At 34.6% G+C, this 14,183-nt stretch overlaps 1 pseudogene; it reads left to right on the forward strand.

Annotated features, from left to right (window-relative positions):
• Window positions 1-271: 271 nt before the first annotated feature.
• On the forward strand, window positions 272-7,484 carry LOC107899558 (dnaJ protein ERDJ3A-like; annotated as a pseudogene).
• Window positions 7,485-14,183: the final 6,699 nt, after the last annotated feature.

Consider the following 14,183-nt stretch of genomic DNA (forward strand, 5'->3'; position numbering starts at 1 on the left):
TTTAAATTTTTTAATAATTGATTAAATTTGACTTTTTTTTAATCTTTTTAATGATATAAAAATTAAATCCATCCATTTAATCAATCCCTTAACTTTCACCTTAATTAAACCTAACCGTAAGCAGTGAATCTACGTTAAAGTTTGGAGCTGAAGAGGCCAGTACGTACTTCAATTGTTAGATAACACGACAAGCGGCCCAAAAGAAAACACAAGACAAGTTCATGTCAGCACTCATCTCAACAGCAAGCACGTTTGGTTTTGCGGGGAGAGCCGTTCCGAAATCCTATTGGCCAGAGCACGTGCTATCACATCAAAACGCCACGTGTACCTAACGGCCTCAGCATTCCTTTAACCATCCTGCCTTCCCCAACTCTACTTCTTGCTCCCTGTTTCTTCTTACAATCCCACATTTCGCTTCAAAGATCAAGATTCGCAACTCAAGAAAACAAAATCTTTAGCCGTGTTTCAGTTCTTGCGAATATGAAAACTCGACCGCCATTACTATTTGCTTTTCTGTTAACGTTATTGGTTTTACACGCGGAAGCCAAATCCATTGATCCTTACAAGGTTAGTAGCTTTGCTCCCTTCTTTATTTTTTATTTTTCACATGTTATGTGATCTACCAGTCGTCTTTTCAAAATAAAGATTAGAAACATTTAGATATGGAGACTGAATTGTTGTAGAGATTTAGCAAGAATTTATTATTTCCGTTAGAAATCATATAGGAGATTACAATCTTGAGTCGAAAGCTTTAGTGATTCGTTGAGGACATCAAGGATAAAAGCTTGAGCCCTCGATGAGAGTGACAAGAATAAGTAGCAACTTCACAGATTTGGGAATTGCAGTTTGATTTTTTTGGGGCCAAAAAGTTTCTAAAGAAGTTACTTGATGCTTAGGTACTAGGCGTGGAGAAAAGCGCGAGCCAACGAGAGGTTCAGAAAGCTTTTCACAAGTATGTTTTTCTCTGAATTTATCATCTGTTTATAAGTTTTTTGAATTACATTCCTCGGTGGACTAGGTTATGAACTAATCCTTCACTCGTTCTTGATATGGTCATGATTTCGTAATACACATTATTTGAATGGTAGCCCTAATCAAATTGCACTGCACAATAAAGATCCACAAGTTCCATATTAGGCTCCCAATAAATCTGGAATGAATCAAATACTTTTTTTTTTTCTGTTGAATAAGAAATGCTGAACTTGTGATATTAACTATTCACTTTCCTTATTCTTTCTTTCGAATCATATTTCTTTTGTCAGCTTGAAATGTTTATCATTACCGTTCTTGTTATGGTGTTTTTTGAGAATCTTGTAGGTTAATAATACATGCATGCTTATGCATATGCATATACATATACATATGCCTAGAGAATCATGTAACGGCCTACTTGTTTTGCTTGAATTGTACTTAATAGGCTCTCCCTTAAATACCACCCTGACAAGAATAAAAGTAAAGGAGCACAAGAGAAGTTTGCTGAGATCAACAACGGTATTTCCAGCTTCTTACATATTGTTCTTCTTTGTTTCGTATACATATTCTTTAATTCATTCTCTTTTTCTCCCTTGGATTATGAAATAAGGTCTTTGTCTGCTAAATGATCTGATTCATCCTTGTTTGATCAGCGTACGACATTTAATCAGACGAGGAAAAGAGAAAAAACTATGATATGTATGGGGATGAAAAAGGTGGGCCTGGACAAAGTGGGTTTACATCTGGACCAGGTGGATGGCAGCATATGGGTGGGGACGGAAGTTCCCAAACTTTCTCATTTTCCTTTGGCGGCCCTAGTGGATCACGCTTCTTTGGTGGATCAAGTTTCTTTGGCTTTGATTATAATGATGTTGCGGAAGCGACGATAATATTAATAACAATATTATCAGAAATATTTAGATAATTATTATGCCAACAATTATACTAAGAAAATTCCCAGTTAAATTGGAGGGGTCACAATGGTCCCGCTTAAAACCCAACAACTAGACAGAACTCACTTAGATATTTATAGCAATAATAACTAAATAAATATAACCAACATAAAGCTATTAAATATAAGCAAACAAATAAGAAATAAAATACCAGAGATTTAACGAGGTTCGGCCAATTTAGCTTACGTCCTCGGACACTACCAAATCAATATTTCTTCTAGAAATATTACAAAGGAGAAGATTTTGGGATGATACAACCAAAGGGGGAGGGGTTCTATATATAACAAACCAAACCCCCTCCCTTTCTATCTTTTCCTAATGTGGGATATTGCCAATATTCAACAAATCTCCACCTTGGCGATATTCCACATCTTCGAACATCTTCTCATAACACTAACTTCAATAGTGTCTTCAAATTTGCAACCAATCGCCTTCTTCCCTTTTGGTAGTTGTGCCAGCTTCCACGTCTTGTTTTTCTCTAGAGATTGCATTTCCTCTTCCATTGCACCTAACCATCTATTATTCTCTAAACTCTGAATGGCTTCGGTGTAAGTGGATGGAATATTATCAACAACTGGAAGTGCATAAGCTACCATGTCAGTGAAACGAGCTGGTTTCTGAATTTCTCGTCTCTGCCTTCTGACTGCAATTGGCTCTGATTGCTGTTGAGGTTCTTGGGTAGAAACCTCTTCCTCATCTGACTCTGCATCTGCCAATGAAGAATCACTAGTGGTACCTTCTGCTGGAATTACCACACTCTGCTCAAACTCCACCTGCTGCGGAGTACACTCCACCTGCTGCGAAGTACTACTCACTCCTTCTGGATTTACCTTATTCAACATGGCAGATTCATGAAAGGTAACATCCCTACTGATTATCGTCTTCTTTGCCTCTAGACACCACAAACGATATCCCTTAACACCAGCATTGAAGCCCATGAATAGAGCCTTCTTTGCTCTTGGATCTAACTTTGATTCTTTCACATGATAATATGCAATAGAACCAAAAATGCGCAAGGTGTCATAATCAGTAGCAGGTTTTCCATACCATTTCTCCAAAGGAGTCTTGCCATTTATAGCAGATGATGGCAAATGATTGATGAGATGTTGAGCGTACATCACAGCCTCAGCCCAAAACTTTCTATCTAATCCAGCATTAGATAACATACATCGAACTTTCTCCACAAGCGTTCGATTCATACGCTCTGCCACCCCATTCTGTTGCGGTGTTCCACCTACGGTGAAGTGCCTTACTATGCCACAATCTTGGCATATCTTCAGGAAAGGATCGCTTTTATATTCTCCACCGTTGTCTGATCGGAGAACCTTAATCTTCCTTCCTGTCTGATTTTCAACTTTAGTTTTCCACTTAAGGAAAACTTCAAGCACCTCATCTTTGTTCTTCATAGGAAACACCCAAACTCGTCTGGAAAAATCATCAATAAAGGTGACAAAATAACGTCTTCCTCCAAGTGATGGAGTCTTGGACGGTCCCCATACATCAGAATGCACATAATCCAGAATACCTTTAGTATTGTGAATCCCAGTGCCAAATTTCACCCTTCGTTGTTTTCCCAGAACACAATGCTCGCAAAATTCAAGTTTGCAAGTCTTTGTACCTTTCAATAATCCTTGCTTGGCTAGAGTTTGCAAGGATTTTTCACCAGCATGGCCCAAACGCATATGCCACAGCTGTGTTGCCTCAGCGTCCTTCTTGGTACTCGAAATTGCTGCTGCTGTTGTCCCGACCACTGTACTACCTTGGTAGTAATACAGATTGTTCTTTCTTATGCCTTTCAACATCACCAATGCTCCTGAAGTTGCTTTAAGAACTCCATCTCGTATTGTCACAACTAGGCCTTTAGATTCTAACGACCCCAAAGAGATGAGATTCTTCTTCAACTTTGGGACATATCGTACATCCCGCAAAATTCTAGTAGATCCATCATGACTCCTCAGTTTAATTGAACCTATCCCGGCTATTTTACATGTGTTATCATTACCCATGTAAACAACCCCTTCATCTAGTTTTTGAAATTCAAAGAACCATTCCCAAATGGGACACATATGATAGGAACAACCAGAATCCATGATCCACTCATCTGCATGTAATGTTGAAGATGTCATACTAAGAGAAAAGTCTGACTCTGCTTCACTATTGCATTCTGCAACATTTGCATCTTGCGGAGTCTTCCCTTTTTTCTTCAATTTTGGACAATCTTTCTTCCAATGTCCTTTTTCTTTGCGAAAGGAACATTCATCTTTGGCAACAACTCGACCTTTGGACTTTCTTCTCTTCCCCTTAGACTGACTTTTCTGACGATCTCTTGTTACCAATGCTTCCACTGCTGCTTCACTTGAACCTTTCAACTTATCCTTTCGGCGTAGTTCATAGCTATACAATGCAGCAGTTACTTCATTGAAAGTTACTTCCGACTTTCCATGAAGTAAAGTAGTTTCAAGGTACTCAAACTCCTCTGGAAGCGATCCCAACAACATTAACGCCAAGTCTTCGTCTTCAAAAGTCACATCCAAATTCAACAAATCAGCCACCAGCTGATTAAAATTGGTAATGTGCTCGTTCATCGTGGTACCAGGAACATAATTGAAACGAAACAGTCTTTTCTTCATATGCAACTTATTTTGACTGTTCTTCTTCAAGAATTTCTCCTCCAATGCTTTCCACAATTTACTTGCAGAAGTCTCTTTACTGAATATATACTTCTGCTCTCTGGAAAGACATGATCGAATTGTACCACATGCCAATCGGTTGATGGTCTTCCATTCTTTATCATCAACCCCTTCTGGTTTTTCTTCCTCAATGGCAATATCTAGACCCTGTTGAAATAGGGCATCTAGAAGCTCACTTTGCCACATGCCGAAATGACCTGTTCCATCAAAAATTTCCACTACAAATCTCGTATTTGCAGTTCCAATCCTCGGCAAAATGTACGAAGTGGAAGTTGTTGATATGGATGGTTTTTCTTCTGTCATTTTTGCCATAGCTTCTACTTAATAGCCACCAAATGCAGAATACCCACAAGCTTTAGGAAATGTTTCTGATGTGTAAGATCAGACTAAGCTGCAAACACAGAGCATACTACAAAACCTTGGCTCGGATACCAATTGTTGCGGAAGCGACGATAATATTAATAACAATATTATCAGAAATATTTAGATAATTATTATGCCAACAATTATACTAAGAAAATTCCCAGTTAAATTGGAGGGGTCACAATGGTCCCGCTTAAAACCCAACAACTAGACAGAACTCACTTAGATATTTATAGCAATAATAACTAAATAAATATAACCAACATAAAGCTATTAAATATAAGCAAACAAATAAGAAATAAAATACCAGAGATTTAACGAGGTTCGGCCAATTTAGCTTACGTCCTCGGACACTACCAAATCAATATTTCTTCTAGAAATATTACAAAGGAGAAGATTTTGGGATGATACAACCAAAGGGGGAGGGGTTCTATATATAACAAACCAAGCCCCCTCCCTTTCTATCTTTTCCTAATGTGGGATATTGCCAATATTCAACAAATGATATTTTCTCTAGCTTCTTTGGGGGTGGTATGAACCATCAGGGTCCATTTGGCGGTTTCAGTGGTTCAAGCAGGTCTCAGTCTCAATCCAGGAATTCACGTAAGAGCATCAGAGCAATAAGTTCTGATGTCTTCAAAAAAGAAATATCTGACAAAGGGATGACTTGGCTTTTATTATCTTATACACCAGCGTTGCAGCAGGGGAAACAGCATTATGAATCTATCATAGACGAGGTGGCCGGTTTATTGCAAGGAGCTATAAAGGTGCAGTTGCAGTTATAAATATTTTTATAACTTGTATTTGCTAATCAGCACTTCTAATATCTGACTGGTCTCTTGCAACAGGTTGGGAGAATAAATTGTGAAACTGAGTATTCTTTATGTAAGGATCTTGGTATGCATCCAGGGAGAGCTCTAAGGTTGTTTGTTTATTCATACAAAAGAAATGAGAAGGGTACTCTGGAAGAATACAAGGGTGATTTGGTCGCTAAGAATGTCAAAACATTTTGCCAAGATCATTTACCAAGGTTTTCACGAAGGGTTAGCTTAAATCATTTTGACTTGTCTTCTACTAATTTAGAAAAATACCCAAGGGTGATACTCCTTTCTACCAAAAAGGACACTCCTGTTATCTGGCGTGCTCTCAGTGGCTTGTATTATAGAAGATTCTCTTTCTATGATGCAGAGGAATGCTATAAATATCTATTTTGCGCGTCGAACCTTATGATTAAATGTTCCATTGATTTTATATTCAATTCAGGCTCTTTCTCTTTTCATGTAGGTTCATGATGTTTCTGAACCAGCAGCAAAGCAGTTAGGTGTTGATGCACTTCCGGCTATAATCGGATGGCTGCCCAATGGAGAGAGGCACATTCTAAAATCTGGTATTTCTGTAAAGGATTTGAAGTCTGCAATCAAAGATCTCAGCCTGTTGCTTGATAGTTTTGAAAAGAAGAATAAAAAGGTAGCTTCATCTCAGGCTAGCAAGAATCAGAAAGATTCTGCACAGAGAAAGTTACCATTGTTGACAGCATCGAACTCTGATGCTCTTTGTGGGGATAAAACTCCGGTCTGCATCATAGGTGCATTCCGATCATCCAGAGATAGGGAGAAGCTGGAGTCCCTTTTATCTAAGGTGAAGATTTTGTCTCTTAAAAGAATGTATTTTGATGATGATTTTATGTATGGTGAATCATGTAGATACCACCATTCTATTATCTATTATATAAGAATCCATTTTTTGTGTCAATTGTTGCATGCTATGTACTTTCAGGTTTCACAGAAATCATTAACAAGGAGACCGAATGTGGCCTCGGGTTCTAGGGATTCAGTATCCTACATCTTCTTAGATGCTACCAAGCAACCATTATTTTTATGTGCATTCGATAAATCTGGATATAAATCATCAGATAACATCCTGGTGGCCTTCAAACCTCGGAAAGGGAAGTTTGCAGCATTTTCAGGTGACATGACCGTGGAAGAGGTAGAGAAATTCATAAGCTCTGTTCTTAATGGAGACATACAATTTACAAAGACAAGACAGAAGCCTGTTCTCAAGTGATTCAGACATAATGGTTTATGAAGGCAGGCTCTGGTTTTTGAACATCAAGGTCATTGAACTCATAAACTTCTGAACAACAGAAAGAATACAAATACCTTGGATTCAGCCTACATGGCATCATGGTTCGTATCTGTTTTATGAGTCAAGGAACATGGGCATCATCAAAGTGGCATTTACAAAAAGCAGTGTTTGTACTTGGACTGGAAAATCAGGGATACCATGGGACATTCTTTTATGATTAGTTCGACAGCAAGTGCAACAGCTTAAAATTGATACGATTGTTTGATCTACTTTCCCAGAATTTCTGATAGAGTGGCTCATTGGGAAGAGGTTAATTCCTAGCTTAGAATGGAATTATTTCGGGAGAAAGATTGTATAAACTCAAGATATAGACATAGCACATTTATATCAATACATATACATGGACGTATCATCGATACCATTAACATCCGTCCAATAAATGCTAAACCAAATCTAATGAGATCAGCAACATTTAATATGAATGAGCAAGGAGAACTTTTCCCGATCCTTACTCGTTCTTCATAACTTTACAGAAGGGCGGCATTGCCAGATCTTAACATTTGATCTTGTAGTGGCGGGAAAATTATTAAAATAATATGGGTTCAAATTATTTACCCTGCAACAACAAAAAAAGGCTTTATCAAGGTCCAAATCGGAATGGGGGTGTTGATTTGGGCCTTAAACACTGTGTAGATTAGATCTGATTGACATGTCTAATCCATATTAAATGTGCAGACCGAGGCCCAATTCCACACCATTTAAATCCGGTTTTTTGACCCAAATCACATCACCTAATCCTAATAAATTCTCTAAACCCCAAACTCTGCTTTTCACTCACCAAGAAAAAAAAACCTTCTCCACCCACAATTTCGAAGATTCCAAAACAAATTCCCAAAATATATCCAAATTTCGAAAATTACCCCCACAAAATCATCAAAATTTCAGAAAATACCCATAAAAATAAAAAATAATCTTGGACAATATTTATTAGTTTGTTAAATAAATAATGTCAAGCAATATTTTATTTTTAAATTAAATAATAAATATTTGTTTCGCATGTTTTAGCGTTATTATGGAGAAAATTAGCAGTAAATACGTAAATTGTAGTTATCTTCTATTATGTTATATTGATTTTATAATTGATTGAATTAGTGGGTAAAAAATGAATACATGTTCGAAACCTTGTTTGTTAGTCAGTTCATGGTTTAGGGCTTTTTTTTTTTAAATTTAAGCAGCTTTCTGAAATATGTTGAATATATTTGTAATTATTATAATGAATTGGATATTAATAATATTTTTTTATTTGTAATTAGTTTGTTTACTTACATGTAAATAGTTAATTTTATTAGTAATATTTTAATTTGAAATATATTTGTGGTGAAAATTGTTTAATAGAAATATTTTATTATATGTTGTACTGTTTGACATGAAGTTCAGATTTAGATAAATAAGAGTTTGCTTTCGTTGTTTTTGCACGTTTTGCGAAATGGCATTGCTACGAATTCTGTAGGTATCTTGGAAGGGGTAAATATTACAAGGTTGTCTTTAACAAAATATTTTTTTTTCACTAATACGTGTTATATAAACTATATAGGAAGTGGATTGTACACTCCGGAGGAAGTTGCATTATTGCTCTTTTGGTGCTATTGACTCGAGGGTTCAAGTTAGATATGATCATGAACCAGGTCATTCATCCAAGTTTAAAGGCCTGGCGGAAAAATGAGAAGTTTCGAGTAAAACTATAAGCTCGAAAAATGGGCTTAGACACAAATTGAGGCTCATTCTCTAAATACTTCGGGGCTCGGGCAGAATTTTTTGGTCCAGGCTGGCCCGAATCAGCAGACTTACACAACCCTCTCTACCCCACCCCTACGGCCCACCCCATGCCAAAGCTCAAAAGAAAAAGGATCCAAACTGAAAAGTGAAAACCCTTTTGTCCTATGCATCCAAATAACCCCAACTTAAAAGACTAAAAAGTAAAAACCCAGCGACTACTTTCAGCGTGTCTAAATCATTCTTTTCTTTTTCTTTATTCAACATTTTAGCTAGATTTTGTCGATTTCTTTTGTAGATTTATAATTTCTTGGTGATTTTTAAAGAGAAACAATTGAAATAATGAACTATTAAAAATGAAAAGTAGTAAGAGATGAAGTCGGGGACTTTTTTGGGTAAGGTTACGGCGATCAGCAATGGTGGTCACAGTGGAGGAGTCATCAGAAATTAGAAAGAAACTAACCCTTTTTTTTTCTAGGTTTAATAAAAAGAAAATGAAAAGATTGAGAAAGTGGAAGAATCCGAAGAGATTGGTTAAAAAAGACTTCAACTTATATATTTCCAAAAATAGAGATTTCAATAAATTATATTTAAAATTATTTTAAATGAAAATTTAATAATTTTTTTTAATTTATCTAAAAATATTTTTAAATTATATTTAACATTTTTTTTAAGTTCCCTATGTATACTTGTATATACATTGTTAAAGGTCTAGTTCATCCCTCATGCTATTGACTTTTGTTAATAGATTTTCTTTTCTCTTTTAAGTTTAATCCATATTTTAAGCTTTACACGATTGTCTCTCATTTATATTGCTTAATGATTTGACAGTAGATACTTGATATGCATATATTGTTTAAATTTGTTTTGATATAAAAAAATAAGCTAAAAGGATTAAAATGGGTCGATTGGGCCAAGCTCGGGTTTAGCATTTATAATCTGGGTTGAGTTTGGGTAAAAATGTAAACCCATTTTTCAAGTCAGGACGGGTTCGAGCCTAGAAAACGAGTTTAAAATTTTGCTTTGACCCAACCTGAACCCGACCGGCCCTAACCCATGATTAGATCTAGTTTAGGCATGCCTAGACACAGTTGGGTTCGGGTACGTAGTCTTGATTAAAGGCATCCAAATCTATCCGAATTTATTAGTTGCATTGGTTGAGCGGTGGAGGCCTGAGATGCATATGTTTCACCTACCCTATTGTCTCGAGACATCCACACAATAGTACAAGTGTTGGGTCCTTCATACTTTGTAATCTCCCAAAGTTGTGATCTTTTTATAAATGCAGCTTGCAACCATCGCTAGGATGTTAGCACTCGTCAATGTATAATGTTGGATTCAATATGATGACCTTGTAATCTACTAACACTTTCAGGCTATGACACTTAATGGCAGAAACACAAGCTTCTTATTTGGAAACTTCAAACCCATTTGTAGCTCCTCTAATCCTTCATTTAGTTGTACGATATGGCTAGGAATGATGTTAGGGTATTCAGGAAACTTATTAGCATGGGTCGCATATGGATCGACGCTAAGCATAAGGATCGATGGTCAATTATGTAAAACAATCCCACCAGTATTTGTTCGAACAATTTGCAAGAATTCATCAAGTATTGACATGGTCACCGTCTTACCCTTCACGAGGCATTTCTTCATCCTTGGGATCATTGAAGTCCTCATGTTGAACATTGGGGGCCTTATCCTCCTCAAACTCTTCCCTTAAACCCTCTCTAAACCTTAACCCTGCATGGAAACCATATACTAATGGATCTACAATTGCAACATTTACATCAAAGTCAAACCCGTTTGTAGAAGACCTCTCACCAACTTATTGTCTTAGTGGGTTTATATATGAGGCTTCACCTTGGTAATATTGGTTTAAGAATCTAAGATTATAAACATTATGACCAGAAGATGATGACAACAACACACCCATATCTGCTCCCTCCTCCTTCACCACCTTCACCAACTTGACGTAAATCTTGGCAGCATTCATAAGTCCAAACCAGATATGAATCATATCATGGTCTGTATGTCTTCATTGTCCATCAACACTAATGTATTATGCATATGAGGTGTTGATGACATTGAAAACATGTATATTAGTCTCGATAACCTTCGATTACATCTTTCCTCTAGTTTCAAACTAACATTCCTCTGTATTTCAACAAGGCTTGCATTACTACTGAACCTTATTGCAAGTTTGTTGTTTGATTCAAAAACTATGCCGTTGTCTGTCCTAAGAACTATTGGATCCAGTGCCTTAAGTGTAGTAAATTCGTTTTGTATACTTATATTTTTTGAACAAATTAATTTAACAAAATATCCATTAATTAAATTAATACCCTTTGTATATTGTCCTTAATGTTTTTACATGCAAAGCAAAATGAAATCAAATATTGGTTCACTGGTTATCTGAACATTTCACTAATACTAAGTGATATTACGTGGTCAGATATTAATACTAAAAGACAACTTGTACAAGAAGATAAACCTAAACATGTCCTTAATCTAATAAAAAATGAACAAGCCAATTCAAAGAATAATATGACGTCTATCATCTCTAATTAGGGAGATGTTTTGTTTTAAGCATCAGAGCGGATAATTCCCAAGAGATAGAGACATAAATGTGATTGATTGGACTAACAGTACATCGGATAGGACTCAAGTAGAATAAATCCTAGATCTGTTTATGGATTTATATACTTGTGACTTTCATAGTGTGACATACTTTAATCCTGAGTGGATGATGGATTATGTATGCATAACTCATATACTTTAATGTCAGTAAAAGCCTTAGTTCAAATAGATAAGGAACTGGAAGCTTGTGTGTTAGCTATACAACTTGTGCAGTATATAGCATCATTCACAATAGTGGAATTCATAGCCCAACTAATAGGTAAATGATATCCTCTCATTAGCATTACATCATAGACGAAAAGTAAACATGACCACGAGTTGTTTGTCTTTGTGACAAATGACTTGATTACTATTTGATAGTAATTTACTTTTCATGAAAGAAGATGTAATAGTTACCATAAGATAAAATATGATCATATTGGAAGATTTATTTATCCCAAAGAGATTAAAGATATCCTATGAGGGTAAGACACTTATGACAAGATCATTGGACGAGTACTTATTAAGTAGCTTTCCGAATGGTATGTAATTAGGGAGAGTTCAGTCACGATACAATAGTGGAATGACTTTACAACTAAATATGTTTACACCTAATAGGTGAAAAGCTAGCACTTAATTATAAATTATTTGAGTCCTAATTATATATGTCCAAATTGATCCTCTTGATAACTCGTCAAAACCAGAAATGAATTATATGTAGAACCAAATGAACAAAATGAATTGAAATGACGAAGTTAGAAAAATGGGTCACATTAATAAATGAATGTTTTTTCTCACTATGTATAGAAATAACTTGAGAATTAATTTAAGGTTTCAAATTATTATTTAATTAATTTTAATTAATTAATTGAAGTTCAAAAATAGAATTAAATTAATTAGTCATTATGAATCCGTTGAACAAGGAAATTAAATATATTTTCTCATAAATTCTTTTACGATAAAATTGTCGAGTTTAACAAAATTAGAATTGAGTTGAAAAAATTATTTAATTAAAAAATTAGTTTATCTAATTAAATTAATTAAATATATAATATTTATTTTGGGAATTAAAAAAATGAATATTGAGTTTGATTATATTATAAAGTGTTGAGTCAAAAGTCTAGAAAATACATATGACAAGTGAGGGGCAGCTTTACTAAGGTGTGTCACCTACCTGTCTCCTAGTTGGACTATTTAAATAAAATTATTTGTTTAAGCCATATTTAATCAGGATTTTTCTCTCTCCTTATAAATAGATGGTGTCGGTTGACCTAAAAAAGACACATTTTGAGTATTCAGTTATTGTTATTTTGCTAGAAAGCAGTGAATTTTTACTTACTTAAAATAAATTATATTTTCTGGTAATTATGATCTTGACCGGTTTTTATAGAGAGAATTACTTTCCTACTGAAGGTAATAAAATCGTTTTTTGAACTGTGTTTGGTTCGTATTGCTCGAGCCCGCACTCGATGCAATTTGTGGTACAGGGATAATAGAGAAGGTTGTTTGGTTGAAAGCCAGGATGGATTCGAATTTGTCTTGCACAAAATACAAGTACTTTTTGGTAAAAATTTATTTTTATAAATATCATAAGTCAACTCAATTTAAAAAAATTGAAACTTGTAGTATAATTGAAAACGGTTTCTTAACCAGATTTTTCCAATAAAAATTTCCCCTTCATAATATACGTAAACCATAAATTAGTTGCTAATCTTATCCCTAAACCCCAGAACTGTACAATGAATTAAATTGATTTCAAATTTCTTACATTATCACATAAAAAAAATTTGATGCATCTATTGGATGAATAGTTGCAATGCAATATGATCTTAATTAAATTTTATGTTTTATTTTAATTAATTTGAATTTCCTTTGCAATATGTCGAGATTATTTAATTAATATTTACTTAATTAAATTTTTTGAATAAAATGTTTTACATTTCGTCCGTCTGATTATAAACCCTAAACCCTTAAACATCAACCTTAATCTTGTACAACATCTTAGCCCTTTACCTTCTTCACCTACACTGATATAGAATCTATAAAATATTCTGGTAATTTGTTAAAGACCAAATTCTTTGTCCAAGGAAATCCCGAAATTTTGTGAATGAGTTTGCGAATATTATTGCTCGTAACAAGCGATACTCGTAACAAAATATTTAACCAACATTTCATATGAAACCTTCTTCTTATGATGCCATAATCTATCTAACTTAACATAAATAAATGTTTCTCTTAAAATATTATATTTCTCTGTTTCTAGCCTAAGATCAGGGTAACACATACACTTACAACAATTATGTGTCCAACAACGCATTGTTTCGCTTTACGCTTGAGTCCTAATAGGAGTTCCAGGTCGATCCAATTATACCAACAAATACCATTACCAGTATCACTTACATATGCCACTAAATTGATAATTTCCTAACTCTAACATACATTTTAATCATCATATGTATCAATTATAAACCTTCACCTATAAATGTTAAAGAAAATTTAAAATAACGATCGCTTGCATATACAATGATTTGCTGAGAAATATTGTTTAATATTCAAAATCATGGATGATTATTTAAAATAATGTAAATAATTTTATTTTATTAAAACAAACATATATAAATTTTAAATACTTTATTTATTTAAAATCCATAATAAATATTAATTACTTATAAAGATGAAAATGAAAAGAAATTATAATTTTTACGTTGTTTCGGAATTGAAATTGATC

This window comes from Gossypium hirsutum, chromosome D04 (genome assembly GCF_007990345.1).
Source record: "Gossypium hirsutum isolate 1008001.06 chromosome D04, Gossypium_hirsutum_v2.1, whole genome shotgun sequence".
In the NCBI taxonomy this organism is placed as follows: Eukaryota; Viridiplantae; Streptophyta; class Magnoliopsida; order Malvales; family Malvaceae; genus Gossypium; species Gossypium hirsutum.